The following is a 14,304-nucleotide window of genomic DNA, read 5'->3' as shown; positions in this document are numbered from 1 at the left end:
GATTATGATCTGATAACCCCCCTGCTAAGTAGTCAATACACTCCACATATTGCATCATTCTGTTATTACCGAAGGCTAAGTCAATTCGTGCTGCAGACCTATGTGCCGTAGATACATGAGAATAACATCTATCTGTCGAATGTTTCCATCTCCACAACTCCACCAGCCCTGTTACAGAAACCCATCCCACCAGTTTAGTCGAATTACCCCTGCCCGGGTTGGAGGAGTCCAACACCGGATCCAGAGTGGCGTTGAAATCTCCCAACACAACCAGGGGCAGATGTAGGTACTGAGCCAAGCGAGCTGACAGGTCATATAACAGTTGCACCTGGACCGGAGGAGGCACATACACATTCACCCGTAGCAATCTACTATAGCATATATCTAATACCACCGCCACATATCTCCCTCCAGGGTCCGAGAAGACCTGATGAATTGTACAAGGAATAGCCTTGCTAATAAGCATAGATACACCCCTGGCAAAAGTGGAATACGTGGAGTGCAGGGCTTTCTGAATTCACGGTTTCCGCAGGGACAATACTCCGGCCCCCTCAAGATGTGTTTCCTGAAAAAAAATGATGTGTCATTTTGCATGTTTTAAATATTGGAATACAGCGGCCCTCTTAAATTTGTGGTTCATACCTCTGACATTCCACGATATTATTTTTAGTTTATCCGCCATTATCCCATATAACAAAATTCATGCCATAGCAAAATATATGTGAACCTGTATGTGGAACCATACCCCCAGTAATCTTTAAAACCATTACACCAATGAAAGCACCCCTAACTAGGAGCTCCAATATCGACATGGACATTTGAGCTGTGCTAAAAATACCAACCCCTTCCCCCTCCCCGTTATTATACCAGTAACCTTTTCAAAAACCAAAAAAAAAGAGTCCCGATATGTAGCTTCATCCCAAAAACAAACTTGCAAAAAACGTGTGGTGCGGTCCGACCGCATCGATCGAAAGTCTGACATAGTCCTCTCTGGTGGCCCTTCAACCACCTTGTGCTCCGATCATTGGAGCAATGTGTTGGAGTCAGCGTACTACCCAGGGGAAGGGAGTCACATGCCGGGGGGGGGGGGGGGGGGGAGTCAAGGATTAGCAACAAAATGCATTGACCCAATGTGGATGGGAAAACCCCTACCCCTCCCCCCAACCAGTGACACTGGGAAAGTGTGTGGACAGGTCCTGGCTATTGCTGGCTTCCGGGGTTGCAGTATCCATATGCAAATAGCCACAGTAATTTGACCCCATAAGGAATGTACCACCACTCAGGCATCAACCCCTTTATACAATACCATCTGGTGGGTTTGGGGCTTGCCGAGCAGGTTTCAGACAGGACCTCACTGAGCGTCATTTGTACCAAACCGAATCTGCACACACACTGGAGTGGTGCGGCCATGAAAAACTGTCCAGCATTGAGCAGGTTTTGTAGCAACGTCCCATCAGGGATTGTGCAATCCTCACATATGCGCTTTGCACCTTAGTGCCATTAACTTTGAAACCGGAGAACCATCATAACTTTTATTTAACCATTAAGTGGGCGAACAGTCCCGCCTGTAAGTATCTGCTTGCTTAGGAGAGTTCCTTGTCCATCCAATCACAGGCCTCAGCAGGGTTATCAAAGAATCTCACGCTGCCCTTGTACTGAATCCAGAGCCTGCTCGGGTACAACATGCTATATTGTATCCCCTTTGCACGGAGCCTTTTGCGGACATCATTAAAGGACCGACGTTGTTGAGTGGCAGCCGAAACATCAGGGAACAGCATCAGCCTTGCATTCTCATATAGCAGGTCCTGCTTCTTCCTGGACTTAGCCAAAATCATATCCCTGTCCCTGTAGTTTAAGAACCTAACCAGGAACGGTCTATGGAACACTCATGGTGGTCTGCGGCCCGAGGGAACCCTGTGCGCTCTTTCCACTACGTAGGTGGGGGGCAGATCTTCCAGGGCAAGTAATGATTTGAAAAGCACTTCCACAAATAGGACCGGTTTATCCCCTTTGTTTCTGTCCTTTGGTGGTCCTCAGCATCATCTGCTCTGCGCTGAAGAGACCGCACCAAATCCTGGAGCTCCGCTATATGGTTGCCCTGGGTGTGTGCGGCAATCTTCCACCCCGGAGATCCTATCCTCCGCCGCGGTGAGCCTGCCCCTGAATTTGTCCAGATCATGCCTAATCAGCATGCACTCCGAGGATAAGTGGTCAATGCGCCCCATCAATTCAGACTTACTAGCGTTAATGGCCTCCAGGATAGGTCCGGTAATAGCATCAGTGTCCACCGCTAGTTGCTGCTCATCCACCGGATTCATGTCCGCATTCTCCTCTGCTGCCTCCCCGTGCTGCGTCATCCCCGCTGTCACGCGCCTGGCACGCTGGGTAGCAGTTTGGGAAGGCAAGATGGCGGAGCCTCTCTCAGCCTCCCTTGTGGCGCGGGATTGGCATTGCTCACGCTGGGCTTTGCGGAGCTTCTTAGAGGCCGATGGCTGCATGCCCGGAATCCTCACACCTTCCCCCAGGCAATGGTGCTCAGTAAAAGCAGATCACAACGTTCCAAGGCGGCGGATTAGGTCAGGATGTGTGGAGCTGTGGAGAGGTGCTTGCTGCCGCGATCACATCCAGCCACGCCCCCCAAGAGGGCACTCTTTATACCTAGAGGAAAAGAGATTTCATCTCCAAATACGGAAATGTTTCTTCACAGTCAGAGCTGTGAAAATGTGGAATAGACTCCCTGGGTACTGCCATTTATAGGTAAAGTTGATCCAGGGAAAATCCGATTGCCCCTCTGGCATCAGGAAGGAATTTTTCCCCTGCTGTATCTTTTCTGGGGTTTTCCGCCTTCTTCTGGTCAACTGTGGGTATAGGATTATGGGATTGTATGATATTTAAAAAAAAAAAAATGATGGTTGAACTGGATGGATGTGTCTTTTTTTCAGCCTGATAAACTATGTAACTCCCAGCCGACCATATCTGGTGCAGCCTGATTACCTGTAGTTACATCTGCTGGGAGACACCCACTGGTGGCCACCAGAACTATACCCTTTGGTGCTAAAAACAACAGTGCCACCAGCATGTGACCCAAGCAATGACACAGGTCCTGACAAACACAAGAGTTCTGTCACGTACCTGGTGGTAGAGCCCGACTTGCAGGAGGAGACCTCTCTTGCGGCTCCGACTCAAGGGCCCTGGTAGTGTATACAGGTAACACAAGAGTCAAGAGGGGCACGAGTGTCTGGCAGGATCAACGGCTGGATAAGGGAATGACTGGAATCGGAGGGAAACAGGATCAGCAGGCAGGTGCAGGAAGCTGAAGCAGGGCGGCAGGCAGAGAGGCTGGACCAGGACACCAATGCACCAAGCCGGGTCGGAGGTCAGACGGTCAGCAAAGGTACCAAGGATCAAGCAGGTGGATGGTCGGACGAGCCGGGTCGGTAAACGGGCAGGCAGCAAGGCACCGAAGGATCAAGCAGAGGGGAGGTCAGGCAGGCCGGGGTCAGATGCAGGCGGATGGCAGGAGCAGTAAGTAAACAAGCCGGGTCAACAGGTCACAGAAGGCAGGTTCTCGGAATCAGGGTACTCGCACGCTGTAGATCAGACAGCAAGAACTGAATGTGATCAACCGAGTTAAATAGCCCGCCTGGCGCTAACGAGCGCACACACGCGCGCACGACCGCGCACGCGCGCACCCGCGGACGCGCGGCGGAAGGTCCGGACTGACCACTGCTGCCAGGATCCTCGTGACATTGCCCCCCCTCAAGGGGCAGCCTCCGGATGCCCAACCGGGCCCATCTTTCAGGGTGCAATCTCCTGAAAGCTTGGATTAAAGTCTTTGCATGGATATTCTCCACAGGCTCCCAAGAATTCTCCTCCGGGCCATAGCCTTTCCATTTAATTAAAAATTGAGCTTGGTTATTCCTTTTCCTACAATCCAGGATAGCTTCAACTTCAAATTCCTCCTCCCCATTCACTATTACAGGATCCGGAGGATTCACATTCCGGTCAGGAAAAGGATTGGGGACAAAGGGTTTCAACAGGGATACGTGAAAAACAGGGTGGATTTTGAGAGAATCCGGGAGCTCCAGCTCATAAGCCACCTCGTTAATTCTCCTCTTTACAGGGAAAGGGCCCAGGAATTTGGGACCCAATTTCCTGGAAGGACAAGACAATCTAAGGTTCGCAGAGGATAACCATACACGGTCACCTGGTTTGAGCAACAATTCACCCCGCTTCTTCCTGACGAACACTTCCTTATTCTGCTCCTGGGATCTTGCCATGGTCTTCTGTAATAATTGGTTGTTCGAGGAGAAAAAATTTATAGTTTCCAAGACTGCTGGCACAGAACATTCGGGAATGGAATTAGGAAGGAAAGCTGGATGAAAACCATAATTAGCAAAAAACGGACTTTGCTTGGTAGCAGAATGCATGGAATTGTTATAAGCAAATTCGGCCAACGGAAGCAGTGTGATCCAGTCATCTTGAGAAAAGGATGAAAAACAACGCAGGTATTGCTCGAGGGTCTGATTGGTCCTCTCGGTCTGACCATTCGTCTGAGGATGGTAAGCGGTGGAGAATGATAGCGTAATTCCCAGGACTTTACACAGCGCCTTCCAAAACCGTGAAGTAAATTGCACTCCGCGGTCAGAAACTATATTGGTCAGGATTCCATGAAGTCGAATTATTTCCCTGATAAACATCTGGGCAGTCTCGGAAGGGAGTACCCTTCATCGGAATGAAATGGGCCATTTTAGACAGCCGATCTACCACCACAAAGATGGCAGTATGCCCAGCTGCAGGGGGTAGATTGACAATGAAGTCCATAGACAACATCTTCCAAGGCCTGTCTGGAATGGGCAGAGGTTTCAGTAACCCCCAGGCTCTGGACCTACGGGTTTTGCTCCGAGCACAGGTGGTGCAGGACTCCACGTAACTCCTACAGTCCTTAAGTACTTGGGGCCACCAGAAAGTACGCTGGACAAGATCAGCAGTCTTGTAGGCACCAAAGTGCCCTGCTAGTGCATGATCATGGCAAAGTTCGAGAATGGCCACCCGTAAGCATTCGGGTACAAAGATTTTGCTGCCGTACCAAAACAGTCCATCCCTGACCTGTAACTCAGTTCCAACGGTGGGTGTTGACCCCATGGAAGCTTGTTTCAACCGCGAGAGCAGATCTTCCTGTAGCAGGAGAAAGTTCCCTGGGGCCAGGATAGTGTCAGGGGGCGAACTTTCTTCGGATTTGTGAAACATCCTAGAGAGGGCATCGGGTTTCGTGTTCTTGGAGCCGGGCCGGTAAGTAACTTGGAATGAGAACCTGGAAAAGAACAAGGCCCACCTAGCTTGTCGCGGTCTCAGCCTCTTTGCAGACTTCAGGTATTCCAGGTTCTTGTGATCTGTGTAGATCAGGATAGGATGAGCAGCTCCTTCTAACAGGTATCGCCATTCTTCCAGGGCAGATTTTATGGCCAGTAATTCGCGATCACCTACGTCATAATTTCTCTCCGCGGGGGACAGCTTTCGGGAAAAGAAGGCAACTGGAAAAAGTGAAGCTTTGGTACCTTGTCGTTGGGAGAGGACAGCTCCAACAGCGATTTCAGAGGCGTCTACTTCCAGGACAAATGGTAGAGAAGAATCGGGATATTTTAAGACATCCGCGGAGGTAAACAGTCTCTTGAGGGACTCGAAAGCAACTTGAGCTTCCGGGGACCAATGAAAACGCACCCCTTGCTTGGTTAGTTGCGTGATTGGGCAGATGATAGCGGAGAACCCCTTGATAAATTTCCTGTAAAAATTGGCGAAGCGTTGGACCCCTTTCTTGTCAGTGGGAGCTGGCCAGTCAAGAATTGCAGAAATCTTTTGTGGATCCATCCTTATTCCTTCCACAGAAATAACTAGGCCCAGAAATTAGATACTTTCTTGTTCAAAAGCACATTTTTCAGCCTTAGCGTACAGCCCGTGTTGCCGGAGCCGGTCCAGGACACATTTAACATGTTTGCAATGAGAGTCCAGAGAAGGGGAAAAAATGAGGATATCTTCAAGGTAGACAATGACAAACAAGTCTAAATAGTCCCGGAAGACATCATTAATGAAATACTGGAAGGTAGCGGGAGCATTGCACAATCCGAAGGGCATCACCAGATATTCGAAATGCCCAAAGCGGGTACGAAAAGCTGTCTTCCACTCATCCCCACTTCTGATACGAACCAGATTGTAGGCCCCTCTGAGATCCAGCTTAGTGAAGGTAGAGGCAGTTCCCAGTCTCTGAAATAATTCTGGTACCAGAGGAAGCGGGTATCGATTCTTTACTTTTATCTTATTTAACTCTCTGTAGTCAACACAGGGCCGGAGGGTATGGTCTTTCTTTTCCACAAAGAAGATGCCTGCACCCGCTGGGGAAGTGGAGGGTCGAATGAAGCCTTTCTTCAGGTTTTCGTCTATGTACATTTTCAGAGTCTCCTGTTCCAGTTCGGTCAGTGGAAAGATCCTACCAAAGGGAATTTAAGCCCCGAGAAGGAGTTCAATGGGGCAGTCATATGCCCGATGGGGCGGCAGAGTTTACGCCCCCTTCTTACTGAAGACGTCTAGGTAGTCATGATATACTTCAGGAACTGCTTGGCGAAGCTCAGAATCAGAGTCCAGACATAGTAAAGCAGAGGATTCACCAGGATTCTTCAGCAGACAGTACTGCTGGCAATAAGGAGAGAAAAATGTGATCTCCCCGGTCACCCTGTTTATAGCAGGGTTATGGGCCTGCAACCATGGCATGCCAAGGATGATTGGAAACAAAGGAGATGGGATAATGTCCAAGCGAAGCAGTTCCTGATGCAGATTGGAGACAGAAACTGAAAGGGGGGTAGTCTCTTGCGTAACTGGTCCAGATTTTATTGTTGAGCCATCGGCCAGGTGGATAGAGAGTCCTTGAGCCTTGTACAGCAAAGGGATTTGGTGTTTACTGGCAAAAGAAGAGTCCATGAAATAGCTACAAGCCCCCGAGTCAATGATAGCGGGGACCTGCAAAGTCCTTCCTGGGAGCTGCAATACAGAAAGGGCGAGGTGAGAAGAGGTCTTAAGCCAAGCAGTAGTAGAGCCAGACGAGACAGACATGCACTTACGGAGCTTGGCAGGACAGTTCCTGACATAGTGCCCAGGTTCCCCGCAGTAAAGGCACAAGTTGTTGGCCCGACGACGTTGGCGTTCCTCCATCGTGAGAGCAGGGCGAAGGACTCCGAGCTGCATAGGTTCGGAAGTATCAGGTGCTGGAACAGGACTAGGAGTGGGAGCCGGATGAGAGTAGTTAGGTACCCGAGGCAGCATCCAGGAGGGACGAGTAGACCCAGCACCTCTTTCAGCTCTTCGCTCCCTCAGCCGTCGATCAATTTGAATGGCCAGATTAATCAGGGCATCCAGAGTTTGTGGGACTCCCACACGAGCCAGTTCATCTTTCAGTGGGTCTGAGAGCCCCATACGAAACTGGTAACGAAGAGCCGCATCATTCCAGTCCGTATCTGTACTCCAACGGCGGAACTCAGCGACATAGTCCTCAACAGCCCTACGCCGCTGTTGAAGGGTATGCAGAGCGGCTTCGGCCGTGGCGGAGAGTTGAGGGTCCTCATAGAGCTGGGCCATCGTATCAAAGAAGGTGGTCAGGTTGGTTAGGACCTCTGCTTTCTGTTCCAGCAAACGATGAGCCCAAGCTTGAGGATCTCCCAGGAGCAAGGACACCACAAATCCCACCTTGGTGGCCTCAAGTGAGAAGGTGCGAGGCTGCAGGGCAAAGTACAGTTTACAAGAGTTCCGGAATGCTCTGAATTTACTTCGCTCTCCAGAAAACTTTTCAAGCGTGGGAACCCTGGGTTCAGGAGGCAACATTACCACTGTAGGAGAAGAGGTGCTGGAGACGGCAGCGGACGGAAGAGGCCCCTGAGCGGTTGTGGGTGAAGTGAGAGCTTGGACCTTTTCCTCCAAGCGAGTGTATCCCTCCTGGAGACTCTTAACAGCCTGGGTGAGGCCAGCCAGATGCAAACAAAGTTCGTCCATGGGAGAGGCTCCCCGCGCGGGCTCGGACATGGCTGTCTGATACTGTCACGTACCTGGTGGTAGAGCCCGACTTGCAGGAGGAGACCTCTCTTGCGGCTCCGACTCAAGGGCCCTGGTAGTGTATACAGGTAACACAAGAGTCAAGAGGGGCACGAGTGTCTGGCAGGATCAACGGCTGGATAAGGGAATGACTGGAATCGGAGGGAAACAGGATCAGCAGGCAGGTGCAGGAAGCTGAAGCAGGGCGGCAGGCAGAGAGGCTGGACCAGGACACCAATGCACCAAGCCGGGTCGGAGGTCAGACGGTCAGCAAAGGTACCAAGGATCAAGCAGGTGGATGGTCGGACGAGCCGGGTCGGTAAACGGGCAGGCAGCAAGGCACCGAAGGATCAAGCAGAGGGGAGGTCAGGCAGGCCGGGGTCAGATGCAGGCGGATGGCAGGAGCAGTAAGTAAACAAGCCGGGTCAACAGGTCACAGAAGGCAGGTTCTCGGAATCAGGGTACTCGCACGCTGTAGATCAGACAGCAAGAACTGAATGTGATCAACCGAGTTAAATAGCCCGCCTGGCGCTAACGAGCGCACACACGCGCGCACGACCGCGCACGCGCGCACCCGCGGACGCGCGGCGGAAGGTCCGGACTGACCACTGCTGCCAGGATCCTCGTGACATTGCCCCCCCTCAAGGGGCAGCCTCCGGATGCCCAACCGGGCCCATCTTTCAGGGTGCAATCTCCTGAAAGCTTGGATTAAAGTCTTTGCATGGATATTCTCCACAGGCTCCCAAGAATTCTCCTCCGGGCCATAGCCTTTCCATTTAATTAAAAATTGAGCTTGGTTATTCCTTTTCCTACAATCCAGGATAGCTTCAACTTCAAATTCCTCCTCCCCATTCACTATTACAGGATCCGGAGGATTCACATTCCGGTCAGGAAAAGGATTGGGGACAAAGGGTTTCAACAGGGATACGTGAAAAACAGGGTGGATTTTGAGAGAATCCGGGAGCTCCAGCTCATAAGCCACCTCGTTAATTCTCCTCTTTACAGGGAAAGGGCCCAGGAATTTGGGACCCAATTTCCTGGAAGGACAAGACAATCTAAGGTTCGCAGAGGATAACCATACACGGTCACCTGGTTTGAGCAACAATTCACCCCGCTTCTTCCTGACGAACACTTCCTTATTCTGCTCCTGGGATCTTGCCATGGTCTTCTGTAATAATTGGTTGTTCGAGGAGAAAAAATTTATAGTTTCCAAGACTGCTGGCACAGAACATTCGGGAATGGAATTAGGAAGGAAAGCTGGATGAAAACCATAATTAGCAAAAAACGGACTTTGCTTGGTAGCAGAATGCATGGAATTGTTATAAGCAAATTCGGCCAACGGAAGCAGTGTGATCCAGTCATCTTGAGAAAAGGATGAAAAACAACGCAGGTATTGCTCGAGGGTCTGATTGGTCCTCTCGGTCTGACCATTCGTCTGAGGATGGTAAGCGGTGGAGAATGATAGCGTAATTCCCAGGACTTTACACAGCGCCTTCCAAAACCGTGAAGTAAATTGCACTCCGCGGTCAGAAACTATATTGGTCAGGATTCCATGAAGTCGAATTATTTCCCTGATAAACATCTGGGCAGTCTCGGAAGGGAGTACCCTTCATCGGAATGAAATGGGCCATTTTAGACAGCCGATCTACCACCACAAAGATGGCAGTATGCCCAGCTGCAGGGGGTAGATTGACAATGAAGTCCATAGACAACATCTTCCAAGGCCTGTCTGGAATGGGCAGAGGTTTCAGTAACCCCCAGGCTCTGGACCTACGGGTTTTGCTCCGAGCACAGGTGGTGCAGGACTCCACGTAACTCCTACAGTCCTTAAGTACTTGGGGCCACCAGAAAGTACGCTGGACAAGATCAGCAGTCTTGTAGGCACCAAAGTGCCCTGCTAGTGCATGATCATGGCAAAGTTCGAGAATGGCCACCCGTAAGCATTCGGGTACAAAGATTTTGCTGCCGTACCAAAACAGTCCATCCCTGACCTGTAACTCAGTTCCAACGGTGGGTGTTGACCCCATGGAAGCTTGTTTCAACCGCGAGAGCAGATCTTCCTGTAGCAGGAGAAAGTTCCCTGGGGCCAGGATAGTGTCAGGGGGCGAACTTTCTTCGGATTTGTGAAACATCCTAGAGAGGGCATCGGGTTTCGTGTTCTTGGAGCCGGGCCGGTAAGTAACTTGGAATGAGAACCTGGAAAAGAACAAGGCCCACCTAGCTTGTCGCGGTCTCAGCCTCTTTGCAGACTTCAGGTATTCCAGGTTCTTGTGATCTGTGTAGATCAGGATAGGATGAGCAGCTCCTTCTAACAGGTATCGCCATTCTTCCAGGGCAGATTTTATGGCCAGTAATTCGCGATCACCTACGTCATAATTTCTCTCCGCGGGGGACAGCTTTCGGGAAAAGAAGGCAACTGGAAAAAGTGAAGCTTTGGTACCTTGTCGTTGGGAGAGGACAGCTCCAACAGCGATTTCAGAGGCGTCTACTTCCAGGACAAATGGTAGAGAAGAATCGGGATATTTTAAGACATCCGCGGAGGTAAACAGTCTCTTGAGGGACTCGAAAGCAACTTGAGCTTCCGGGGACCAATGAAAACGCACCCCTTGCTTGGTTAGTTGCGTGATTGGGCAGATGATAGCGGAGAACCCCTTGATAAATTTCCTGTAAAAATTGGCGAAGCGTTGGACCCCTTTCTTGTCAGTGGGAGCTGGCCAGTCAAGAATTGCAGAAATCTTTTGTGGATCCATCCTTATTCCTTCCACAGAAATAACTAGGCCCAGAAATTAGATACTTTCTTGTTCAAAAGCACATTTTTCAGCCTTAGCGTACAGCCCGTGTTGCCGGAGCCGGTCCAGGACACATTTAACATGTTTGCAATGAGAGTCCAGAGAAGGGGAAAAAATGAGGATATCTTCAAGGTAGACAATGACAAACAAGTCTAAATAGTCCCGGAAGACATCATTAATGAAATACTGGAAGGTAGCGGGAGCATTGCACAATCCGAAGGGCATCACCAGATATTCGAAATGCCCAAAGCGGGTACGAAAAGCTGTCTTCCACTCATCCCCACTTCTGATACGAACCAGATTGTAGGCCCCTCTGAGATCCAGCTTAGTGAAGGTAGAGGCAGTTCCCAGTCTCTGAAATAATTCTGGTACCAGAGGAAGCGGGTATCGATTCTTTACTTTTATCTTATTTAACTCTCTGTAGTCAACACAGGGCCGGAGGGTATGGTCTTTCTTTTCCACAAAGAAGATGCCTGCACCCGCTGGGGAAGTGGAGGGTCGAATGAAGCCTTTCTTCAGGTTTTCGTCTATGTACATTTTCAGAGTCTCCTGTTCCAGTTCGGTCAGTGGAAAGATCCTACCAAAGGGAATTTAAGCCCCGAGAAGGAGTTCAATGGGGCAGTCATATGCCCGATGGGGCGGCAGAGTTTACGCCCCCTTCTTACTGAAGACGTCTAGGTAGTCATGATATACTTCAGGAACTGCTTGGCGAAGCTCAGAATCAGAGTCCAGACATAGTAAAGCAGAGGATTCACCAGGATTCTTCAGCAGACAGTACTGCTGGCAATAAGGAGAGAAAAATGTGATCTCCCCGGTCACCCTGTTTATAGCAGGGTTATGGGCCTGCAACCATGGCATGCCAAGGATGATTGGAAACAAAGGAGATGGGATAATGTCCAAGCGAAGCAGTTCCTGATGCAGATTGGAGACAGAAACTGAAAGGGGGGTAGTCTCTTGCGTAACTGGTCCAGATTTTATTGTTGAGCCATCGGCCAGGTGGATAGAGAGTCCTTGAGCCTTGTACAGCAAAGGGATTTGGTGTTTACTGGCAAAAGAAGAGTCCATGAAATAGCTACAAGCCCCCGAGTCAATGATAGCGGGGACCTGCAAAGTCCTTCCTGGGAGCTGCAATACAGAAAGGGCGAGGTGAGAAGAGGTCTTAAGCCAAGCAGTAGTAGAGCCAGACGAGACAGACATGCACTTACGGAGCTTGGCAGGACAGTTCCTGACATAGTGCCCAGGTTCCCCGCAGTAAAGGCACAAGTTGTTGGCCCGACGACGTTGGCGTTCCTCCATCGTGAGAGCAGGGCGAAGGACTCCGAGCTGCATAGGTTCGGAAGTATCAGGTGCTGGAACAGGACTAGGAGTGGGAGCCGGATGAGAGTAGTTAGGTACCCGAGGCAGCATCCAGGAGGGACGAGTAGACCCAGCACCTCTTTCAGCTCTTCGCTCCCTCAGCCGTCGATCAATTTGAATGGCCAGATTAATCAGGGCATCCAGAGTTTGTGGGACTCCCACACGAGCCAGTTCATCTTTCAGTGGGTCTGAGAGCCCCATACGAAACTGGTAACGAAGAGCCGCATCATTCCAGTCCGTATCTGTACTCCAACGGCGGAACTCAGCGACATAGTCCTCAACAGCCCTACGCCGCTGTTGAAGGGTATGCAGAGCGGCTTCGGCCGTGGCGGAGAGTTGAGGGTCCTCATAGAGCTGGGCCATCGTATCAAAGAAGGTGGTCAGGTTGGTTAGGACCTCTGCTTTCTGTTCCAGCAAACGATGAGCCCAAGCTTGAGGATCTCCCAGGAGCAAGGACACCACAAATCCCACCTTGGTGGCCTCAAGTGAGAAGGTGCGAGGCTGCAGGGCAAAGTACAGTTTACAAGAGTTCCGGAATGCTCTGAATTTACTTCGCTCTCCAGAAAACTTTTCAAGCGTGGGAACCCTGGGTTCAGGAGGCAACATTACCACTGTAGGAGAAGAGGTGCTGGAGACGGCAGCGGACGGAAGAGGCCCCTGAGCGGTTGTGGGTGAAGTGAGAGCTTGGACCTTTTCCTCCAAGCGAGTGTATCCCTCCTGGAGACTCTTAACAGCCTGGGTGAGGCCAGCCAGATGCAAACAAAGTTCGTCCATGGGAGAGGCTCCCCGCGCGGGCTCGGACATGGCTGTCTGATACTGTCACGTACCTGGTGGTAGAGCCCGACTTGCAGGAGGAGACCTCTCTTGCGGCTCCGACTCAAGGGCCCTGGTAGTGTATACAGGTAACACAAGAGTCAAGAGGGGCACGAGTGTCTGGCAGGATCAACGGCTGGATCAGGGAATGACTGGAATCGGAGGGAAACAGGATCAGCAGGCAGGTGCAGGAAGCTGAAGCAGGGCGGCAGGCAGAGAGGCTGGACCAGGACACCAATGCAGGAACTCTGGCAGAGGCAGGACTTCAGGCAGGTGCTGGAACCACTACTGGAGATAGAGCCGCAGACGGCACCGGAACAGGAGGCTGGAAGCAGAGCAGTCAGACAAGCCGGGTCGGAGGTCAGACGGTCAGCAAAGGTACCAAGGATCAAGCAGGTGGATGGTCGGACGAGCCGGGTCGGTAAACGGGCAGGCAGCAAGGCACCGAAGGATCAAGCAGAGGGGAGGTCAGGCAGGCCGGGGTCAGATGCAGGTGGATGGCAGGAGCAGTAAGTAAACAAGCCGGGTCAACAGGTCACAGAAAGCAGGTTCTCGGAATCAGGGTACTCGCACGCTGTAGATCAGACAGCAAGAACTGGATGTGATCAACTGAGTTAAATAGCCCGCCTGGCGCCAACGAGCGCACACACACGCGCGCACGACCGCGCGCATGCGCACACGCACGGACGCGCGGCGGAAGGTCCGGACTGACCACTGCTGCCAGGATCCTCGTGACAAGTTCTCAGCTTGAATCCCAACCAGGGCAGTACATGTATGGACTAAGAAGAAAGTTGATCTTCTCACAACGCGTTTCACTCTTAAGCAGGCCATAGAAGGGTAGAATATTACATAGCAAGGTTGGATAAAGACACCAATTCAACCTGTGTAGGTGTGTGTGTTCATAATCATTTCCTGTATACTGTGATTGCTAAGATCCAAGAACTTTACTTAAACTATCAATACTTCCTGCTGACACCAAGGATTGTGGAAGTGAATTCCACATTCTTACCACCCTGACAGTGAAAACCCTCATTTATCAAATCAACAATAAATTGATTTTGGTTCTCCTCTAGCTGCAGAGGGCTAACATTCATTACACAGAGTGCCATATGTTGGTTCTCCATACAGCACCTGAACTTTTTAGAAATCATTTTTTAAGATGCGCCATCATCCTCTAAACTTGTCATTGGTACTAACGTATACCATGACAGCTGGGTCCTCCCCAGCCCCACCCAAAAATCTGTCCATCCAATACACAAAAGATAATTCT

This window comes from Lithobates pipiens, unplaced genomic scaffold, assembly GCF_037356315.1.
Source record: "Lithobates pipiens isolate NorthernLeopardFrog02 unplaced genomic scaffold, aLitPip1_a1.2 Scaffold_27, whole genome shotgun sequence".
NCBI lineage: Eukaryota > Metazoa > Chordata > Amphibia > Anura > Ranidae > Lithobates > Lithobates pipiens.
The sequence above is the reverse complement of the archived record's forward strand: the minus strand, read 5'-3'. Positions refer to the sequence as shown.